The sequence below is a fragment of the Callorhinus ursinus genome, unplaced genomic scaffold (assembly GCF_003265705.2).
Source record: "Callorhinus ursinus isolate GAN/ISIS: 27379988/994484 unplaced genomic scaffold, GSC_fseal_2.0 scaffold85, whole genome shotgun sequence".
Taxonomy (NCBI): domain Eukaryota; kingdom Metazoa; phylum Chordata; class Mammalia; order Carnivora; family Otariidae; genus Callorhinus; species Callorhinus ursinus.
Window position 1 is genome coordinate 3239691 of NW_027397147.1, and position 20810 is coordinate 3260500.

Consider the following 20810-nt stretch of genomic DNA (forward strand, 5'->3'; position numbering starts at 1 on the left):
AGCTGTGGAGTCTTAGTTTGTTCCCACGAGATTTTTTCCCTCCCTTGCTCTATGAAGAAAATCAGACTTTGTGTTCCCTCCTCTGAAGGGGCTTGGGTGGTACGGAAAAAAGCAGAAGTAACCTCTAAACAACCTCCATCTCTGGCTTTGTTCTCCAAAATATTGTTTGTCGTGGGACATATGTTGGGTCATCTCTGAGGATGAGGGGAGAAAGAAAAGTAGCTTAGATGGAGGGGAAGCAGGAGGCCCCAGGACTAGAAATGGGCTGGAAACTCAGCAGGTCTTTCCACCCTGCCCACCCGCTGCCCCCCCCCCCCGCCCCCCGCCCCGCCATCCCACCTCTTAGGACACCTGGGAAGGAGGCAGTGCCCCCAGGGGAAATGACCTCACAGGCTCATTTGGACTGGGGCCTGCCTGGGTCTCCAGCTTAGCCAAGGCCCCTGTGCTCAGCACCGGAGCAGTCAAGCCACTTAAAGCCACTTATCTTTAAAAAACCCAACACGCGGACTCAGGCGATCCAAAGGCCAGACTGAGAGCTCTCTGAGGCCCAGCACCCACTAACGGCTGAGCTGACACTTCCAACAGGTCCAGCAAGCTGTTGGGGCTCCCAGGCCTTTCATGTGATATAAGAAAACCCACAAAGTACTGTAACTTTCCTGGCACCTGAGTATGCTGGGCATGTCCCACCGAGCTGGCTTTCTCCTTCGGTAGCTGAAGAAACTGAGATTCTTGGAAGTAAGGTCAGGCATTTAGCAAGTAGTGGGAGGACGAGCTACCCTCCAGTTTGTCTGACGCTGGAGCCCTGTGTACAATCACCCCAGAGTACGATGCCTCCCTGTATTAGCTCCGGTGCTTTCATCTGTATTGTGTCACCTAATACAATGGTCCAAGCATGCTGTACGTAGGTCACAAACCCTGTGACTCTTCTTTTTCTCTGAGTCTCCATTCCACTTGCTCAGAGTTGGCTGGGTTTTCAGTTATGGTCACCTCCTTGGGATTTCAAGAGGGCATCCTGAAGTTCCTGAAGCTGTGGCCATCTTTGTTGACATGCAGCATGGAAAAGCAAGTTTGCTTCTCCAGCATCTCAACCCAAAGCCCTGGATCGAGTCTTTTTAGCTCTGGTGATTGGTTTCACTGGTGAGGTTTGGTGGCCATGATGAACATCACTCCTTGATGCCCACATGCCCTCTCCTGATCCTCTAAGGTGCCACAATGCCCAAGAGGCTGCCACTGGGGTCACTCCCTGAGAACACCCTTGTTAACAGGCCCAGGTGTTCCCAAGGAGGATAGGCCCTTTATTGTGGCGCTGGGCTCATCAGAGTGACCGCCTATCAACCGGTAATGTCAGCCATTGTGTGGGGGTCGGGGGGAGGAGTGCACGGCAGCTCAGATCTCTGGGGACTCCAGTTCTGCTGACTTCAGCTCATCTATCAGAGCACCAAAAATGCTAAAGAGACTAATAATATGCATCACTGAATAAAAATAAGGGGTAGATATGGGCATAGGGAACTCACATCTCACAGTATCTTATTTCCAAAGGACATTGCATGGTTCAGAAGCATTCTTAGCCTTGACGCTGGTTCCTCGTGCTAAAACATAAGATTGGTCCAGTTTTCAATCCAATGATTGATTTGGCCCTGAACCAATCTCTAGTTAATTTTATTTTATTTTTTTAAGGATTTTATTTATTTGACAGAGAGAGCACAAGCAGAGGGAGAGAGAGGGAGAAGCAGGCTCCCTGCTGAGCAAGGGGCCCAACGTGGGACTCAATCCCAGGACCCTGGGATCATGAACCGGGCTGAAGGCAGCCGCTTAACCGACTGAGCCACCCAGGTGTCCCAAATCTCTAGTTTAGTGATGTGGGGCCCACTGATCCGGCTTCAGTTACAGGCTCCACCCCTTGAGCCTGAGGTTGATCAGTTTGCCAGAACATAGAGGGGTGCCAGGAGGATGGGGTGTGGATGTAGTATCCCTCCCTCCAGGCAGTGTCACAATGCTATTGCCTCAAGAAGGGGAATGGCTGATTGAAGAGGGGGTGGCGTGGAGGGGTGTTCTCCACTGCTTTCTTCGTGTATCTGAGAGTTTGAGAAGCTTCCTGGGGAAGAATTCATGCTAAAAGTGTGTCTGGGTTCAAAGACAATGGGTCAGAGGTGAGACTTCTGAGACCAGCCCTCATATTATCCTCTCAGCATCCCCCCTTAGACACAGACAGCCCTGAGACTTGGAGACAGGAAGATACTATTTTATTAATCCTGTAATCTGAGTGTGACAAGAAGTGATGTGTACAGGCCTCTGGGCATAAGCACAGACGGTGGCTGAAATTGCCAATTGCTTACCTAATATCCATTCTTCTCATTCTTCCCTGTTTCGTTTTGGGCAGGACTGTGCACAGTCACCTTCTCATCCTTCCTTGAAGCTAGTGGTGGCCACGTGAAGGCATTCTTTCCAATGACCTGTAAGCAGAGCTTTGCTAGAGGTGTGTGTTGATTAGCTTTGGCTTTTGTATTAAAAAGGTACACTCAGAATTGGCCCTCCCCTTTACCCATCCCCCTTCTTTTTGCCTTGATCACTGAATCACTGACTTGATGGCCGGAGCTGAAGCAGCTATTCTGTGGCCAAGAAAATCACAGCGACACAGACTCTGATAATGTTAAAATGTTAAACCAATGGCAGATACTACCTACCTCTTGGTATCTTTTCATTTTTCTTTTTCATACTCTTTCTAAAAATGTTTGTTTATATGCTTGCTTTTCACAGATTTCTGAGAAAAACAAATCCTTACTGTTTAATTTAGGTCCTTGTCAAGTAAGTGTGATCCGCAGACCCGCAACATTGACATCACCTGGGAGCTTGTTAGAAATGCAGAATCTCAGGCCTGCCCCGGATGCCAAATCAGAATCTACAACATCCTGAGTTGATTCATAGGTACATTAAAGTGTGAGAAGCCATGATTTCAGTAATGTGTAGGAGTGTGGCTGAATGCAATTTAACCAATACACAGAGATTGGCTGGACCCCTGCAAGATTGCATTAGGCGCCATTTTTTAAATCATCAGTAGTGGGAGATCATCACAGGCATCTGGAGTGGGAAAGGGGTAACATGGCAGGGCAGCCAGAAGGACTGGTTTGTGGAGCATTTTCTGGATAAGTTTTTTTTTTAAGATTTTATTTATTTTTCAACAGAGAGAGACAGCAAGAGAGGGAACACAAGCAGGGGGAGTGGGAGAGGGAGAAGCAGGCTTCCTGCTGAGCAGGGAGCCCGATGTGGGACTCGATCCCAGGACCCTGGGATCATGACCTGAGCCGAAGGCAGACGCCTAACGACTGAGCCACCCAGGCGCCCCTGGATAAGTATTAAATACTTATATGGTGTTTACAGTTCCAGGCACTATTACAAGTGCTATGCCAATGGTAGCTTACTTAATCTCCATGGCACCCTTAAGATTCATTTCACAGATTAGTAAAACTGAGGCACAGGTAGGGTAAATCGTAGAGCTGGTAAGTTGACTCTGGAAAATTCTGTTTCTGGGATCCATGCTCTCCCCAATGTCTTTGGGGAGAATATTAAGAAAGCCGAAGAACCTATTATAGAAAGGGTAGAAGGTGGTTAAGTATTCTTTCATGCTCCTATTTTTACACCCAGCTAGTGTGGTCTGAGAGGCCTGGGCTAAACAAGTATTATCTCATGTCACCTCCAAAACTTCATTCCTTCAGGACGTATTTGTTGAGTGCCTGGTATGTGCCTGGAACTGGGGACACAAGAATGAGCAAGACAACCCTCCAGCCTCCACAGACTTGTGGGGGGCGGGGTGGGCAGGTAGAGAGTTCTGGGTGTGGTGTGATTAGTCCTATGCGGAGGATAAGCAAAGTGGGTAGCACTGTGGGAGTGCAGAAGAGGGACAACCTGACCCAGGAAGTCTTGCAGGAGAAAGGAAAAAGCCCGCTGAGGCCTGAAGGATGACCGGGAGAGTTTCAGGCAAAGCTGGGTTGTGTAAAAGGGGCATCTGAGGGCACAACAAAAAACAGATGGGCAGAAAAGCACCACGCTGGAGGGCCACTGCTACTATTTCTTCCACAGCCAGCCCTGAGGGCTACAGATTATTAATTCCCATTTTACAGATGTGGAAATAGTCTCCAAGAGGCTAAGCAATGTGCCACATGTTAGTGTTATATGGCAAATAAATAGCAGAGACAGGCTTTTAAATTTTTTTTTAAGATTTATTTGTTTATTTGTCCAAGAGAGTGCACAAGCAGGGGGAGCGGCAGAGGGCGAGGGAGAAGCAGGCTCCCTGCTGAGCAGGAAGCCCAATGTGGGACTCAATTCCAGGACCCTGGGATCACGACCTGAGCCAAAGGCAGACACTCAATGGACTGAGCCACCCAGGCATCCCGAGACAGGCTTTTAAATCTAGACCTGACACCAAACGCTATGTTCCTTCCACTACACTTTATCTAGCCCTTTCTAGAATCAGGGACCCTATACCTCCTGGTGTCCAGAGACTTTGACCTGCATTAACCCCAGTATCTGATAATAACTGACATCAAAATTGTCCCTGAGGGCGCCTGGGTGGCTCAGATGGTTAAGCGTCTGCCTTCGGCTCAGGTCATGATCCCAGGGTCCTGGGATCGAGCCCCGCATCGGGCTCCCTGCTCCTTGGGAGCCTGCTTCTCCCTCTGCCTCTCTCTCTCTCTGTCTTTCATGAATAAATAAATAAAATCTTAAAAAAAAAAAATTGTCCCTGAAGGGGGTGCCTGGGTGGCTCGGTCGGCTGAGCATCCAACTCTTGATTTCAGCTCAGGTCATGATCACAAGGTTGTGAGGTCAAGCCCCCTGTTGGGCTCCACGCTGGATGGGGAGCCAGCCAGATTCTCTCTTTCCATCTCCCCCTGCCCCTCCCCGCCCTTAAAAAAAAAAAAAAAGGTGTCCCTGAGGGATACCTGGCTGGCTCACTTGGTGGAGTGTGCAACTCTTGGTCTCGGGGCATAAATTCAAGCCTCACATCGAGTGTAGAGATTACTTAAAAAATTTGGGACGGGGGGGCTCCTGGGTGGCTCAGTCGGTTAAGCAGCTGCCTTCCAGTCATGATCCCAGGGTCCTGAGCTCCAGTCCGCTTTGGGCTCTCTGTTCAGTGGGGAGTCTGCTTCTCCCACTCCCTCTGCCCCTCTCCCGCTCATGTGCAAGCACTCTCTCTCTCTCTCAAATAAATAAATAAAATCTTTAAAAAAATTTTTTCTTAAAGGTGTCCTGGAGATTTCCCTCACACTCTTCCCATTCTCCTGCTGCATTCCTGAACTCTCACTGTCTGTGGCTCTCCAGGGTGGAGGTGCTTGGTTGGCTGTGCTCAGTAACTAGGTTCAAGGTGATGGGTGCTGAGCCTATCCAGTAGGCCTTCCCAAATGAGATCCCGGCCCTGGGGAATATCCCACCTACGTGTTTCCATCCCCGATTCCCTGATCTCACACCATTCGACATTCTCCACTTCTCAACACATTAATCATCTTTTCCAGCTTCTTTAACAAAGCTCTGGTCTCCTCCCATCCCACCTTCTCCTGTGGCTAACAAGGAGGACTGACACATTATCACACAGACTTCCCTCTGCTCTTTGGATTTCTTTGGCATGGACCCAATGCCAGGAGGCTGCCAAATGGAATCTGGTCATCCCAGGCTGAATTAATGAAGGCATAGGGCCCAGAACCCGGGAGGTGGACTTGGATCCGTCCTCATCGGGCAAGAACATTCAGTTCTGGCAGGAAGGTTGCCAAAGGCAGCCAGTTCACAGGAGATTGTCCAGAGTGAGAGGCCCAAAGCCAAGATGTATGAGTAACACTGAAAGAATTGGGGTTGTCTGGCCTGAAGCAGAGATGACTCAGGAGGAGGTGGCTCCCAAACAAGGCTGCAGGGAACTGGAGGGGAACCCTTCAGGAGCCGGGTCTCCTGCCACTCCAGAATTCCTTCCTCTGCTGGCCACAGGGCCTCTGATGCTCCCCGAGTCCCCTCTGAGTTCCCTACCTGCTCCCCCTCCCCTTACTAAACCCTCAGCAGCTTTCCCTGCTCCTCAAACCCACCATCCTGCTCTCTCTCCTCTCATTTTTGCAAATGATTGTGCCTCCTTTCCTGAGAAAATCGAGGCCAGTAAGGAAAAAAATTCTCTACACCACCAACTAATTAGTATCTGATCTCATCTGTTCCTCCTTCCTCTGGTCTTATGGAAAAGAGGCTGGACTCCCTCCAAGGTGATTTCTTCCACCCAGACTCTGGGGTCCATCCATCAACCTCATGCCTATTCCTTCATCTCCCATTCTGCTGGTTCTTTCTCCTTCTCCCATACAGAAGGCCAGGCCTCAGACATAAGCTCAATCAAATCTTCAGTCCACACCCGGGCACCTGGGTGGCGTAGTAGGTTGAGTGCATAACTCTTGGTTTTGGCTCAGGTCATGATCTCAGGGTCGTGAGATTAAGCCCTGCGTTGGGGCTCTGTGCTCAGTGGGAAGTCCGCTTGAGATTCTCTCCCTCTGCCCCTCCCGCTCATGCTCTCTCTCTCTCTCTCTCAAATAAATAAATAAATCTTAAAAACAAAAACAAAAAACTTCAGGCCATACCACAGTCTGCCAGTGCTATTGAACACATTGTCAAATACTAGGTTGAACCATATGAAATTGCCTTTTTTCTGGCAATAGCTTTATTGAGATATAATTCATATACCCCACAATGCACACATTTAAAGTGTACAACTCATGGACACCTGTAACTAATGTAACATTATGTGTCGACTATACTGCAGTAAAAAAGTAAAGCGGGACGCCTGGGTGGCTCAGTCGTTGGGCGTCTGCCTTCGGCTCGGGTCATGGTCCCAGGGTCCTGGGATCGAGCCCCGCATCAGGCTCCCTGCTCAGCGGGGAGTCTGCTTCTCCCTCCCCCACCCCCCACCCCCCGCTTATGTTCCCTCTCTCACTCTCTCTCGGTCAAATAAATAAATAAGATCTTTAAAAAAAATAAAAATAAAACGTACTATTCAATGGTTTCTAGTATATTCACAGAGTTGTGCAACCATCACAATCAATTTTAGAACATTTTTATCACCCCAAAAAGAAATCCCAATATCCTTTAACTGTCACCTCCCAGTCCCCCAACTCCTCACCCATACTCTAGGCAACTACTAATTTACACATCTCTATGGATTTGCCTATTCTGAACATTTCATATAAATGGAGTCATATAATATGCCATTTTTTTTTTCTGTCGGGCTTCTTTCCCTTAGCGTAATGTTTTCAAGATTCATTCATGTTGTAGTGTGTGTCAGTAATTCATTCCCCCCCCCTTTTTTAAAGATTTTTTTTCTTTATTTGAGAGAGAGAGCACAAGCAGGGGGAGGGAGAGGAGGAGAGGGAGAAGCAGACACCCTGCTGAGCAGGAAGCCCAACATGGGGCTCGATCCCAGGACCCTGAGATCATGACCTGAGCTGAAGGCAGCTGCTTAACCAACTGAGCCACCCAGGCATCCCCCAGTCCTTCATCCCTTTTTATGGCCAAATAGTATTCCATTGAGTGGATATGCTCCATTTGTTTATGCACTCATCAGTTGATAGACATTTGGGTTATTTCTACTTCTTGACTATTATGAACAGAACTGCTGAATACATTTATGCACAAGTTCTTGCCTGGATATGTGTTTTCATTTCTCTTGGGTAGATACTTAGACATGGAGTTGATGGATCCATACGGTAACCATGTTTAACTTTTTGAAGAACTGCTACATTGTTTTCCAAAGTGGCTGCACCATTTTATGTTTCCAACCACAGTGTATGTGTTCCAACTTCTCCACATTCTTACCAGCCTTGTCATTATCTGTCTTTTTGGTTACAGCAATCCTAGTGTGATGAGTGATATCTTACTGTGGCTTTGATTTACGTTTCCCTAGTGACCGATAACGTTGAGCAGATTTTCATGTGCTATTGGCCGTTCATATAACTTCTTGGTGGACTGTCCACATTGGTCCTTTACATGTTTCTTATTTGGGTTACATGTCTTTTTATTCTTGAGTTATAAGAGTTCCTTCTATTTAATTTCTAGATACAAGCCCCTCATCAAACATATGAGTTGCAAATGTTTTCTTAAATCATATGGGTTGTCTTTTCAATTTCTTGATAGTGTCCTTGGACGCACCAAAGTTTGATGAAGTCCAATTGATCTATTCAACTAATCTATTTTGTTCTTGTGTTTCTTGTGTTTTCAGTATCATATCTACTAAACCATTGCCAAATCTGAGATCACAAAGATTTACTCCTATATTTTCTTCTAAGAGTTTTACAGTTTTTAACCCTTACGTTTAGGTCTTTGATCCATCTGGAGTTGTGTGTATGTGGCATGAGATATGGATCAAGCTTCATTCTTTCACATTTGAATATCCTCTGTCCCAGCACCATTTGTTGAAAAGACTACTCTTTTCCCCATTGAATTGTTTTAACATCCTTGTTGAAAATCAACTGATCACGAATGTGAGGTTTACTTCTGTATTCTTAATTTTATTCCATTGATCTGTCTGTCCTTGCCTTAGTATCAAACTGCTTAATTACTATGTTTTGTGGTAACTTTTAAAATTGAGAAATGTGAGTCTTCCAACTTGGTTCTTTTTCTAGATGCTTTTAGCTATTCTGGGTCCCTTGCATTTCCATATAAATTTCAGGGTTGGCTTGTCAATTTCTATAAAGAATACAGCTGGGATTCCAATACAGACTGTGTTGTATCTCTTGATCAAGTTGAGGAGTGTTGCCACCTTAAAAATATTGAGTCTTTTGGATGTCCTTCCATTATTTAAATCTTTTCTGATGTAATTGCTATTTTTGTAATTCCAAAACAGTTGAGTATGTGCAATTTGGTATGGTTCAACTTCATATACAGTGAAAAGAAAATCCTTCAAACTTTTCCACAAAGCCAGCATAATGTTGATATGCAAATCAGAATAAGTAGCACCTCAGAACCATAGTGCACCACAACCTGTTAGCAAGGACGGTGGTGGTTTCCTGTGGGGAGGGGTGTAGGGTTAAAGCTGGGAGGAGGATATGGGGATCTTCTGGGAGTGGAGTTGCACGTGTGTTATTAACCTTAATAACAGTCCATCCAGCTTTGCACTTTCCCATAAATACATAAGTTTATTTATTTATTTAAGATTTCATTTATATATTTGACAGAGAGAGAACATGTGCACAAGCGAGGGGGAGGGGCAGAGGGAGAAGCAGACTGCCCACTGAGCTGGGAGCCTAACACGGGGCTCAATCCCAGGACCCCGAGATAATGACCTGAGCCAAAGGCAGATGCTTAACCAACTGAGCCAGCCAGGCGCCCCTGGTTGATTGTTTTATAAAGGAGGGGGCAAAGGCACAGAAAAGGTAAGAAAGTTGCCAAGTGGGCAATTGGGAGATCTAGAACTTGAACCAGACAGTGTGACCCTCAAATTCTTTGTCACACAGACTCTTCATTGATATTAGAGGAACCCTTAATAATGACTACAGGAGAATGACCACATGACCCTTCTTAGAGACTAAAAGAGTATTTAATAGGGGCGACTGGGTGGCTCAGTCGTCGAGTGTCTGCCTTCGGCTCAGGTCATGATCCCGGGGTCCTGGGATCAAGCCCCACATCGGGCTCCCTGCCCAGCGGGAAACCTGCTTCTCCCTCTCCCACTCCCCCTGCTTGTGTTCCCTCTCTCGCTGTGTCTCTCTGTCAAATAAATAAATAAAATCTTTAAAAAAAGAGTATTTAATAAATTTCAACATCCATTATTGACATGATAAAAACACATTTCAGTTTTAAAATGCATCATGTTTAAGGTTGGATGCTAGAAGCATTTTCCATTGAAGCTGGCAATGAGATAAGAGGAATGTATTGCCACTATTATTTAACATTATTCAAATGTAACAAGATTAAAAAATAAGAATTTTAAGAATTCCAAAGTAGAGACAATCTGATAGTTATTCTTAAGTAATAGAATTGTATATCTAGATAATCCAAGAATACTAATTGAAAGTCTCTTATAAATAGTGAATTTAATCAGAAAGTTAGTTAGTTATAAAATGAATACCCCAAATCAACAGCATTTCTATGTTTCAGAAAAAAGCTAGGAAAAAAAAAGAAAGAAAATATTGTACTTAAAAAAAGCGCCAACACCACCTATTACCACATCAGCAACAACAAAAATGAAGGAAAATGAAAGAAGAAACAAATGAAAGACATACCCTGTTCACCAATAAGAAGATTTGATGGTGTTAAAGATGCATGTTTTCGCTACACTAAACTTTACATTAATTTTATATCAATAAGAAGTACACTGTGAGGGTTTTTTTTGGAAGTTGACTCACTGAGTCTAAAGTTCAAATGGAAAAATAAACAAGTGAGACTAGCCAGGAAAATTCTGAAAAAGGAAAGTAATGAAGAAGGATTAACCCTAGTATGTATCGAAGCATACTATAAAGCTGTGTTTATGAGAAAAGTTTGGTACTTGTACATGAGGAGAAAGGCAGATTAACAAAACAGATTAGAATCTAGAAATCAACCCAAATATATTTGAGAAGCTCGTATACAGTAAAGCTGTTTTTGAATCAGGGAGGAGAGCGCCTGGGTGGCTCAGTTGGTTAAGCATACGCCTTCCGCTCAGACATGATCTGGGGGTCCTGGGATCAAGTCCCACATTGGGCTCCCTGCTCAGCAGGGAGCCTGCTTCTCCCTCTGCCCCTCCCCCCACCTTGTGCACATGCCCTCTCTCTCTCTCAAAAATAAATAAATAAAATCTTAAAAAAAAAGAAAAAAATGAATCAGGGAGGAAAAATAAAATTATAGTGCAGTAATTGGTGTTGGGGTGATTGGCTAGCCATTTGGAAAAATATAAGTTAATACTGGATGCCTATCTGATTCCTTATACCAAATAAATTCCAGACAGATAAATAATTTAAATGAAACAAGGAGGGGCGCCTGGGTGTCTCAGATGTCCGACTCTTGATTTTGGCTCAGGTCATGATCTCAGGGTTGTGAGATCAAGCCCCATATAGGGCTTCACGCTGGGCGTGGAGCCTGCTTAAGGTTCTCTCTCCCTCTCCCTCTGCCTCTCCACCCCCTCACATGTGCATGCACACATGTACACACACACTCTCTCTCTAAAAAAAATTTTTTTTAAATGGCTGCACAGTATAAAAATAGCACAGACTAGGGGCACCTGGATGGCTCAGTTGGTTAAGCACTTGCCTTTGGCTCAGGTCGTGATCCCAGGGTCCTGGAATAGAGCCCCGCATCGGGCTCCCTGCTCAGCGGGGGGTCTGCTTCTCCCTCTGACCCTCTTCCCTCTCGTGCTTTCTATCTCTCATTCTCTCTCTCTCAAATAAATAAATAAAATCTTTAAAAAATAGCACAGATTAAGTTAAAATGTAGGTAGCAAGCTAGAAAAAAAATAGTTTTAAAATCCAGACAACAGATAAAAAAAACCCAATGTCCTGAATATACAAAGAGCTCTTATAAATAAAAAGGAAAAGAAAAAGGAAGAAAAAATTGGACAAAGAATATAAAGATGTATCTCAAAAAAAAGAAGAAATACAAATTGCTTATAAACACGTAGAATGTTTCTCAACTTCACTAGTGACTAAAAAAATATAAATTTAAATGAGATAACAGATTGGCAAAGATACAGGTGTTTCATAGTGCCCCAAATAAGTAAGGAAATAGGTGCTTTCATAAATTTCTGGCAAGAATATAAATTGGCACAATCTTTTTGAAAGGCAGTTTGATAATATTTATTATATTTTTAAATGTTCATATCCTTTGACCCAACTAGTCTACTTCTATGAATCTATGCCACAGAGATCTCAGAAACGATAGAATAATTTTCTTTAACCATCACAAACTAACAGAAAAGTGGAGGTACAGAAAAAGAACTTTTTTCTGGAACTAACTGCTGACACAATCTGGAAATAGACCCAAATACATGTCTCATCACCGTGGAATAAGTTATGTTTCCCTACAAGCTAGGAAATTCTCCTCAACACAATCACTGAAATCAGGAAATTAACATTGATGTTATCTAATCCTGAGACCACTTTTAAGCCCATAATTACCTTAATAATGTCTTTTTAGCAAGGGGATCCAGCTGAGAATCCCAACATTGTTATTTTTTTTTAAGATTTTATTTATTTGGGGGGGAGGGGCAGGAAGAGGGACAAGGAGACTCGAGGATGAGCAGGGAGCCCCAAGTGCTGCTCCATCTCAGGACCCTGAGATCATGACCCGAGCTGCAATCAAGAGTCAGCTGTTCGGTCGACTGAGCCACCCAGGCGCCCCTCCAACATTGCTTTTAGTTGCGCCATCTTTCGTCTCTTTCAACCACAAACAGCTCTTCAGTCTTTCCTTGACTTTGATTAACCTTGACACTTGAAAAAATAACAAGCCAGTTATTCTGAAGAATGCGCCACAATTTTGTTGGTCTGAGCTTTCCTCACGATTAGGTTCAGGTTATGCACCTTTGAGACGAACAGAGCTAGAGCTTCTCACTGCATCCTACCAAGTGCTGCTAGATTTTGAGGTGTCCCATACCTGATGACATTCACTTTGATGGCTCGGTTAAGGTGGTATCTCTCAGGCTTCTGTATTGTAAAGTTACTCTTTTCTCTTTAAGTGTCTTGTGGGAGGTGTTTCGATATTATATAAATATCCTGTTTCTCATCAAACTTTTTGTTTGTGGAAATGGCCTATTGCATATTTTAAAATGTGTAATCTGGTAAGTTTTGACATATGTATACAGCTGTGAAACCACCACCATGATCAAGATAATAAACCTCCATCCCCCCCCAAAATTTTCTCCTGCCTTTTTGTAATCGCTCTCACCTTTCCTGCAGCTTCCCTATCCCCAAGCAAGCACTGATATACTTTCCATTGCTATAGAATAAGTTACATTTTCTAGAATTTTATTTGACTTGAGTGATAGTTTCTTCTTTCTTGGGGTCTGAGTTCTTTCTATCAGCATCATTATTTTAAAATTCATCCATGTTGTGTACAACAATAGTTCATTCCTTTTAAGTGCTGAAGAATATTCCACTATATGGATATACAGCAATTTGTTTCCTCTGTTGATGGACAATCAGGTTGTTCCTAGTTTGGGGGTATTACAAATAAAGCTTCTGTAAACATTCACACACAAATCTTTGTATGAACAAATGTTTTCATGTCTCTTGGGTAAGTATGTAGGACTGTAATGGCTAGGTCATATGTCAGGTGTGTGCTTATTTTCTTAAGAAACAATCAAAATGGACCTTATTTGAACAAGCTTGCCTTTACTGAGTACCAAACCATGTAATGGTAACTTGGACTTGAATAAAAGGGAAATGAGTTTGAACTGGAAAAAAAAAAAAAAAGGAACAATCAAAATGGCTTTCCAAAGTAATGGAGTGATTGTACATGGTTCCCAGCAGTGTATGAGAGTTATAGATGCTTCACATCTTTACCAGCAACAGTACGACCAGTCTTTTTAATTTTGGACACTTTTATAGGCGTGTGGTGTTATCTTACTGTGGTTTTAGTTTGCATTTCCCTAATTAAACTAAAGACGTTGAGCATGTGGGTATCTTATTAACTGAAGTGTCTGTTCAAATTTTTGGCTCATTTTAAAAAATAGGTTGTTTTCTTATTATTGAGTATTATATCTCCTTTGTATATTCTGGATGCAGATTCTTTATTGGATACGTGATTGGCTGTATGCGTATGTCAAAACTTATGTCCCAGTCAGTGGCTTGTTTTTTCATTCTCTGAATAGTGTCTTTTGAAGAGCTGAATTTCTCAATTTTTATGCATTATGGATCATGTTTTTGGTAACTATGAAATCATTGCCCAACTCAAGGTCACAAAAATTTCTCCTATATTTTCTTCTATAAATTCCATAGTTTTTGTTTTCATATTTAAGCATAAGGTCCGTTTTGAGTTTATTTTTGTATATGTATTTTGTATATGATATAAGGCATGAGTTGAGGTCCTATTTCTTCCATATGGATATCCAGCAGAATTGTCTTAGTACCCTTTGCTGAAAACAGATTGACCATAGGTGTATAGGTTTATTTCTGGATTTCCTGTTCTGTTACATTGACCTATTTGCCTCTCTTGATGCCAATAACCCACTGTCTTAATTATTACTGCTTTCCAATAAGTCTTAAAGTCAGGTTGTCTACATCCTCCAATTTTGATCTTTTTCTTTTTTTTAATTTTTATGTATTTATTTTATTTTTAAGTAAAGCTCTATGCCCTACGTGGGGCTTGAACTCATGACCCCAAGATCAAGAGTGGAGTGCTCTATGGACTGAGCCAACTAAGAACCCCAGTTTTGGTCTTTTCAAGATTGTTTTGGCCATTCTATCTCCTCTTCAGTTCTATATGAGATTGAGAATCAACTTGCCAATTTTTACCAAGCCAAAAAAAGCCAAGCCTGCTGCGATTTTGATTATTATTGCATTAAATCTGTAAGTCAATTTGGGAAGAATTGACGTCTTACCAGTATTGAGCCTTCTGATCCTGACACACAATATACCTCTCTATTTATTTAGGTATTCTTTAATTTGTCTCAGCGATATTTTGTAGCTCTCTGTGTAGAGGTTTTGCACATGTTTTGTCAGATTTATCCCTATTTCATATTTTTTGAAAATGGTTGTGCTTTTAGTCCCAATTTCTTTTTTTTTAAGATTTTATTTTTAAGTAATCTCTACACCCAACATGGGGCTTGAACCCACAGCCCTGAGATCAAGAGTCATACACTCTACTGACTGGGCCAGCCAGGCACCCCTTTAGTTCCAATTTCTGACTGATCATTTCTACTGTACAGAAATGGCAACTGATTTTTTTCTGTGTTGCTTTTGTACTCTACAACCTCGTTAAAGTCATTTATGAAATCTAGTAGCTTCTTCGGAGAGGCCATAGAATTTCTGCCAAGATCATCATATCATCTGTGAAGAAAGACGGTTATATTTCTTCCTTTCCACTCTTCTGCATTGGCTAGAAGCTCCAGAACAATGTTGAATAGAAGAGGTTCAAGCAAGCATTTTTGTCTTGTTCCTGATATTATAGGAAAAATATTCAGTATTTCTTCATTAATTGTAGAATTTTTGTCCATGTCCTTTACCATGCTCAGCAAGTTCCCTTCTATTCCTAGTTTTCTATGAGGCTTTTGCTTTTGGGGGAATTTTTTTGTTTTTAAAGATTTTATTTATTTATTTTAGAGAGAGAGAGCGTGCACAGGCATGTTAGAAGGGGGAGGGGCAGAGGCAGAGGGAAAGAATCTCAAGCAGACTCCACTCTGAGCACAGAGCCCCACACAGGGCTCGATTTCACAATCCATGAGATCATGACCTGAGCTGAAACCAAGAGTTGGGCACTCAACTGACTGAGCCACCCAGGTGCCCTAACTGATTGCATTTCTGGAATAATACCACTTGGTTGTGGAATATTGTCTGTTTTATATAGGGCTGAGTTTGGCAAAAATTTTTAAATTTGTACATTTGTGTTCATTAGAGATATTGGTCTGTGGTTTTCTTTTCTTACAATATCTTAGCCTTTGTCACTGGAGCGATGTGGACCTCCCTGAAGGAATTGGGAAAGAGTACCTTCTCTTTAATTTTCTGGAAGACTTTGATAGGATTTGTATTATTTTATGTCTTAAATATTTGGTAGAGTAAATGAAACCAACTGGACCTGGAGTTTAATTCGTGGGAAGTTTTTAACCACAAAGTCAAATTTTTATTTTTATTTTTTGTTATTTTTATTTATTTTTTTAGGGGGAAAGGGGCAGAGGGAAAAGGAGAGAGACAATTTTAAGCAGGCTCCACACTCAGCCTGGGTCTGACATGGGGCTCGATCTCATGACCCTGAGATCATGACCTGAGCTGCAATCAAGAGTCAGATGCTTAACCGACTAAGCCACCAACGTACCCCACAAAGTCAAAATTTTAAATAGATATAGGACTATGCAGGCCATCAATTTCTTCCCGAATGAGTTTTTCAGTTTGTGTCTTTCAAGGAATTTGTTCCTTTTACTTGTCACTGATTTTGTGGGTATAAACTGGTTCACGGTATTTTCTTATTGTCATTTTATTTTTTTATTTTTTTAAAGATTTTATTTATTTATTTGAGAGAGAGAGAGCACATGAGAGGGGGGAGGGTCAGAGGGAGAAGCAGACTCCCTGCCGAGCAGGGAGCCCGATGCGGGACTCGATCCCGAGACTCCAGGATCATGACCTGAGCCGAAGGCAGTCGTTTAACCGACTGAGCCACCCAGGCACCCCTTATTGTCATTTTAGTCTCTACAGAATTTGCAGTAATATCACCTCACCTATTTCTGATATTACTACTTTGTGTCTTCCATCTTTTGTCTTGGCCAAAAGTTTATAAATTTTATTGATTTTCTCAAAGAACTAGTTTTTTGTTTCATGGATTTTTCTCATTTATTTTTGTTTTCTGTTTCACTTATTACCACTCTGAGCTTTATTACTCCTTTTCTTCTCTTTATTTTGATTTTCATTTGCTCTTTTTTTCTAGTGTCTAAAGGTAGAAACTAAGGTCATTGATATGAGACCCTCTTTTCTAATATGGATATTTAGTGGCTATAAATATCCCTCTACTGCATTAGCTACATTCTACAAATTGTGGTGTGCTGTGTTTTCATTTTCATATATTCATACATTCTAGTTTTCCTTTTGATCTCTCCTTTGACCCTTGGGTCATTTAGAAGGGTGTTGTTTTGTTTCCAAATGTTTTTTTCCCATCAGGGATTACTGTCTTTCATTACTTGATTTTCAATGTCTTAAATACTGTTGTTTCGTAAATTTTGTGTGTGTCTTTAGTTGTTTTAGGAGGGAGGGTAAATATAGCTTTGTTTGCTCCATCTCAGTTGGAAGTAGAAGTCTTTGTTCTTCATCAAACATTGGATGGATGGATGGATGGACGGATGAATGAATGCAATCCATTTGTATCTATACAAACATATAGTTTCCTATTTTATTGAGTGGGTTATAATCCCTCACTGTCCTTTTTTTTTTTTAAGAGTTTGTTTATTTATTTGAGAGAGAGAGCTTGCACACAGAAGGAGAGGGAGAAGCAGACTCTCCACTGAGCAGGGAACCTGATGCGGGGCTCGATCCCAGGACCCCGAGATCATGCCCTGAGCCAAAGGCAGATGCATAACTGACTGAGCCACCCAGACATCCCCTTTACTGTCTTCATTTATTTTAATGTTAAAATTATCCCAAGTTTGGTCATTGAATATAAAAATTTTAAAATATAAAAATGCTTTCAATGCAACATTTCTCCACCCAAATGAATGGACTGAGAGTGAAGAAGATTGGCCCTCAAGGAAAAACAGGATGCCATTATCACTTGGTCCATTCATAGAAAAAAAAATCAGAAAACAACAACTGATTTTTTTTTTAAGATTTTATTTATTTATTTGAGAGAGAGAGAATGAGAGATAGAGAGCACGAGAGGGAAGAGCGTCAGAGGGAGAAGCAGACTCCCTGCCGAGCAGGGAGCCCGATGCGGGACTCGATCCCTGGACTCCAGGATCATGACCTGAGCCGAAGGCAGTCGCTTAACCAACTGAGCCATCCAGGCGCCCACAACTGATTTTTTTTTGAAAGATTTTATTTTTAAGTAATCTCTACATCTAACATGGGGCTCGAATTTACAGCCCCGAGATCAAAGGTCATATGCTCTACCAACTGAGCCAGTCAGGCACCACAATAACTGATTATTTTAACAGTGAATGTCTGAGGGACTTAGTAAGGGGCAGAAGCGCCCACTTTCTTCTCAAACAGTGAAGGCACTTGGTCGATCTGATGGAAAACAAGTGCATTATAGAAAGAATGTTGTTTGCATCAACAAGATAAAGCAAACCCCAGAAGATCTAAGAAGCCAAGCAGATGTTTAGATGAATCTAGTTCTTGCTGGCAGTGAAGACGGTAACAAGCAAGTACCTGGGAGAACAATGATGCTCCTTGACACAGATTATGGAACTGCTTGGAACAAAGGCATTCATTCTTCATCATTCAACAAGTATTAATTCAGTGTTTAATACTTCCTAGGCACTGCTGTAGGTCTTGGGGAACACAATGCTGAACCCAACAGACAGGTCCCCACTCTCTGGGGCCTTCCATGCCAGCAGTGCTTGGATAAAATGAGTTATCTCATGAGAACATGTGAAATTCCAGCCATAAAGGCTCACGGGGTTCTCTCCAGAGGACTGAGTTTCCACCTGAATAGGAGGGGACAAGAGTCAGTGATGTCTACGTTAGTACTGGTACTTGAATCCCATCTACATCTTTATGAGGTCCAGAGAATCCCAGGGAAGGCTAGTCAAAACATTTGAACCAGGCTTTGAAGCAGGAGTTTGTTAGGTGGACGTAATAAGGAAGGTGTTCCTCTCAGAAGAAATAACCTGTTCAAGTCATAGAGGCATTGAAAAACATGAGAGAGTAGGGATGATTCAGTATCACTGGAACGCAAAATAAGAATTCTAAGAAATTGGGCAGGCTTGATTAGTAAGAATTCTTGAAAGGCCTTTTATGCTAGGCAAGGGGGTTCAGATAGTATCCTACAGAATATAGAGAGCTAGTCAGGAATTTCAAGCAGCAGCAATACCTGACCAGATTTACTTAGTGAAAGACCATTTTGGTGGCATTGTGGATGTTTAGTTAGAGGGAGGGGAGCAATGCATGGAAGAACCACTCCTTCACTTATTATTATTAAGAGCCTAATATGTAGTAGGCATTGTGATAGATGCTAAAGATACAGTGAGAACAAGGCAGGCATGGTCCTTGGGCTCCTGGAGCTTACAAAGAATCCAGAGTATCAAAGATTAAACAAATAATGATGGAAACACTACATCGCAAATGTGCTCGTGCTTTAAAGAAGTAGAGAATGCCTTCAGAATATGTAACTGGGACGCCTAACAGGTGGTGGTCAGAAAGTCCTTCCCAGGTGTGTTACACAGGGGTTGGAGAATGAGTGGATGTTGGCAGCGGGCTGGGTCAAGGAGCTGCGCACCTTTTAGAAAGTGAAAGAAGGTCCCTTGGATTACCTGGACTTAAGAGCAGGGGAAATGACCAGAGATACCACTGAGGAGGCACCGCAGACCGTATTAAAGATGTTAGGCTTTGAATCAAGAGCCTTGGAAAGTCTTTGAATTATTTTAAGCTGGAGAGTCAGATGATTAAGTTTTCATTTTAAGAAAAAATCATGAAGGATGCTATGTGGAGAACGATTTCTCTCTTTTTTTTTTTTTAAAGATTTTATTTATTTGACAGAGACAGACACAGCGAGAGAGGGAACACAAGCAGGGGGAGTGGGAGAGGGAGAAGCAGGCTTCCCGCTGAGCAGGGAGCCCGATGTGGGACTCCATCCCAGGACCCTGGGATCATGACCTGAGCCGAAGGCAGACGCTTAACGACTGAGCCACCCAGGCGACCCTGGAGAACGATTTCAAGAGGTGAAGAGTGAACACGTGCAGTCCTGGCCAAGGATGCGAGCAACAGAACTCTTCCCGGGTTTGGAAGGGTAACCTAGTGTAACCACTTTAGAAACATTCTAGAGTTTCTCCTAGAGTTAGACTCTCATATACACTTATCCTGTGATTCAGTAATTGTGTTCCTAGCTATTTATCCAAGAGAAATAAAAACATATGCCAAATGTCCACAAAAAAAGATGCGTACAAGAAAGTTCTTAGCAGCTTTATTCATAATAACCCCAAACTGAAAATAACCCAAATGTCAATCAACAGAAGATGGTGAACAAGCTGTGGTACATTCACTCAATGGAATACTTCTCAATAATAAAAAGAAACACATTTCTGATACTTTCAACATATCTCTCATAGACATTGAGCGAGAGAAGCGAGGCACAAAGGGTAGATACATTGTATGACTCCATTTATGTGAGTTCTAGAACCAACAATACTCATTTATGGGGACATAAGTCAGAAGCACAGTTTGCTGGTGTCAGGCGTATGGATGTGTTGCGGGTAGCAGATGAGCGACTGAAAAGGAGCCCAAGGGAATATTCTGGGGTGATTGATGCGTTCTATATATTAACTGTGGTAGTGGTTACATGTATGTATTTATTTGCCAAAACTTATTGAATTTTTCAGTTCACACAGGTGCATTTTATTTTACAAAAACTATACCACAACCAAAAAATAAAAGAGGGAGAAAGGGGAGAATCTGTGGAGTTTTTAGGGAGGTGGCAGTGGAGAAACAAAGGAAGGGAAATGTAAGAGAGAAGTTTAGAGACAAAATAATTTGATGCATTGGGTGAGGGGGAGGGAAAAGTCAAAACTGACTTTTAGGTTTCTGGCTGGGCAGCTCAGTGACTAATAGTGTTATTACTAATAGTGCTATTACCCTTGGGGATACGTTTGTGTGTGGTGGAGGAAGGGAGCAGAGCAGGATGAAGGAGGCTCAGCTTTGACATGTCAGTCTGAGATGTCTGGGAGGCATCACTTGACCCCATTATGCTATACTTACCCTGTTTTTCCTCCTTTCTCATTGGTTTCTTCGCTGGAGTATGAAACTTCCTCAAGACTATTCTCATTCCATAGCAGTGGTTCTCAATAAAATAATACCTCACCTCCATTCCTCAAGGGGTTTGGGAAAACCATTAAAAGTGGTTTCAGTTGTCACAAAGTGGTGGAGGGTGTGCTAAGATTCAGTGCATAGGAGCTATGGGTGCTGGAGAGTCCCACAAAATGGAAAACCCTCTCTTGCTGGATACTCACACAGGTGAAAGGTGTGTTTATAATTATC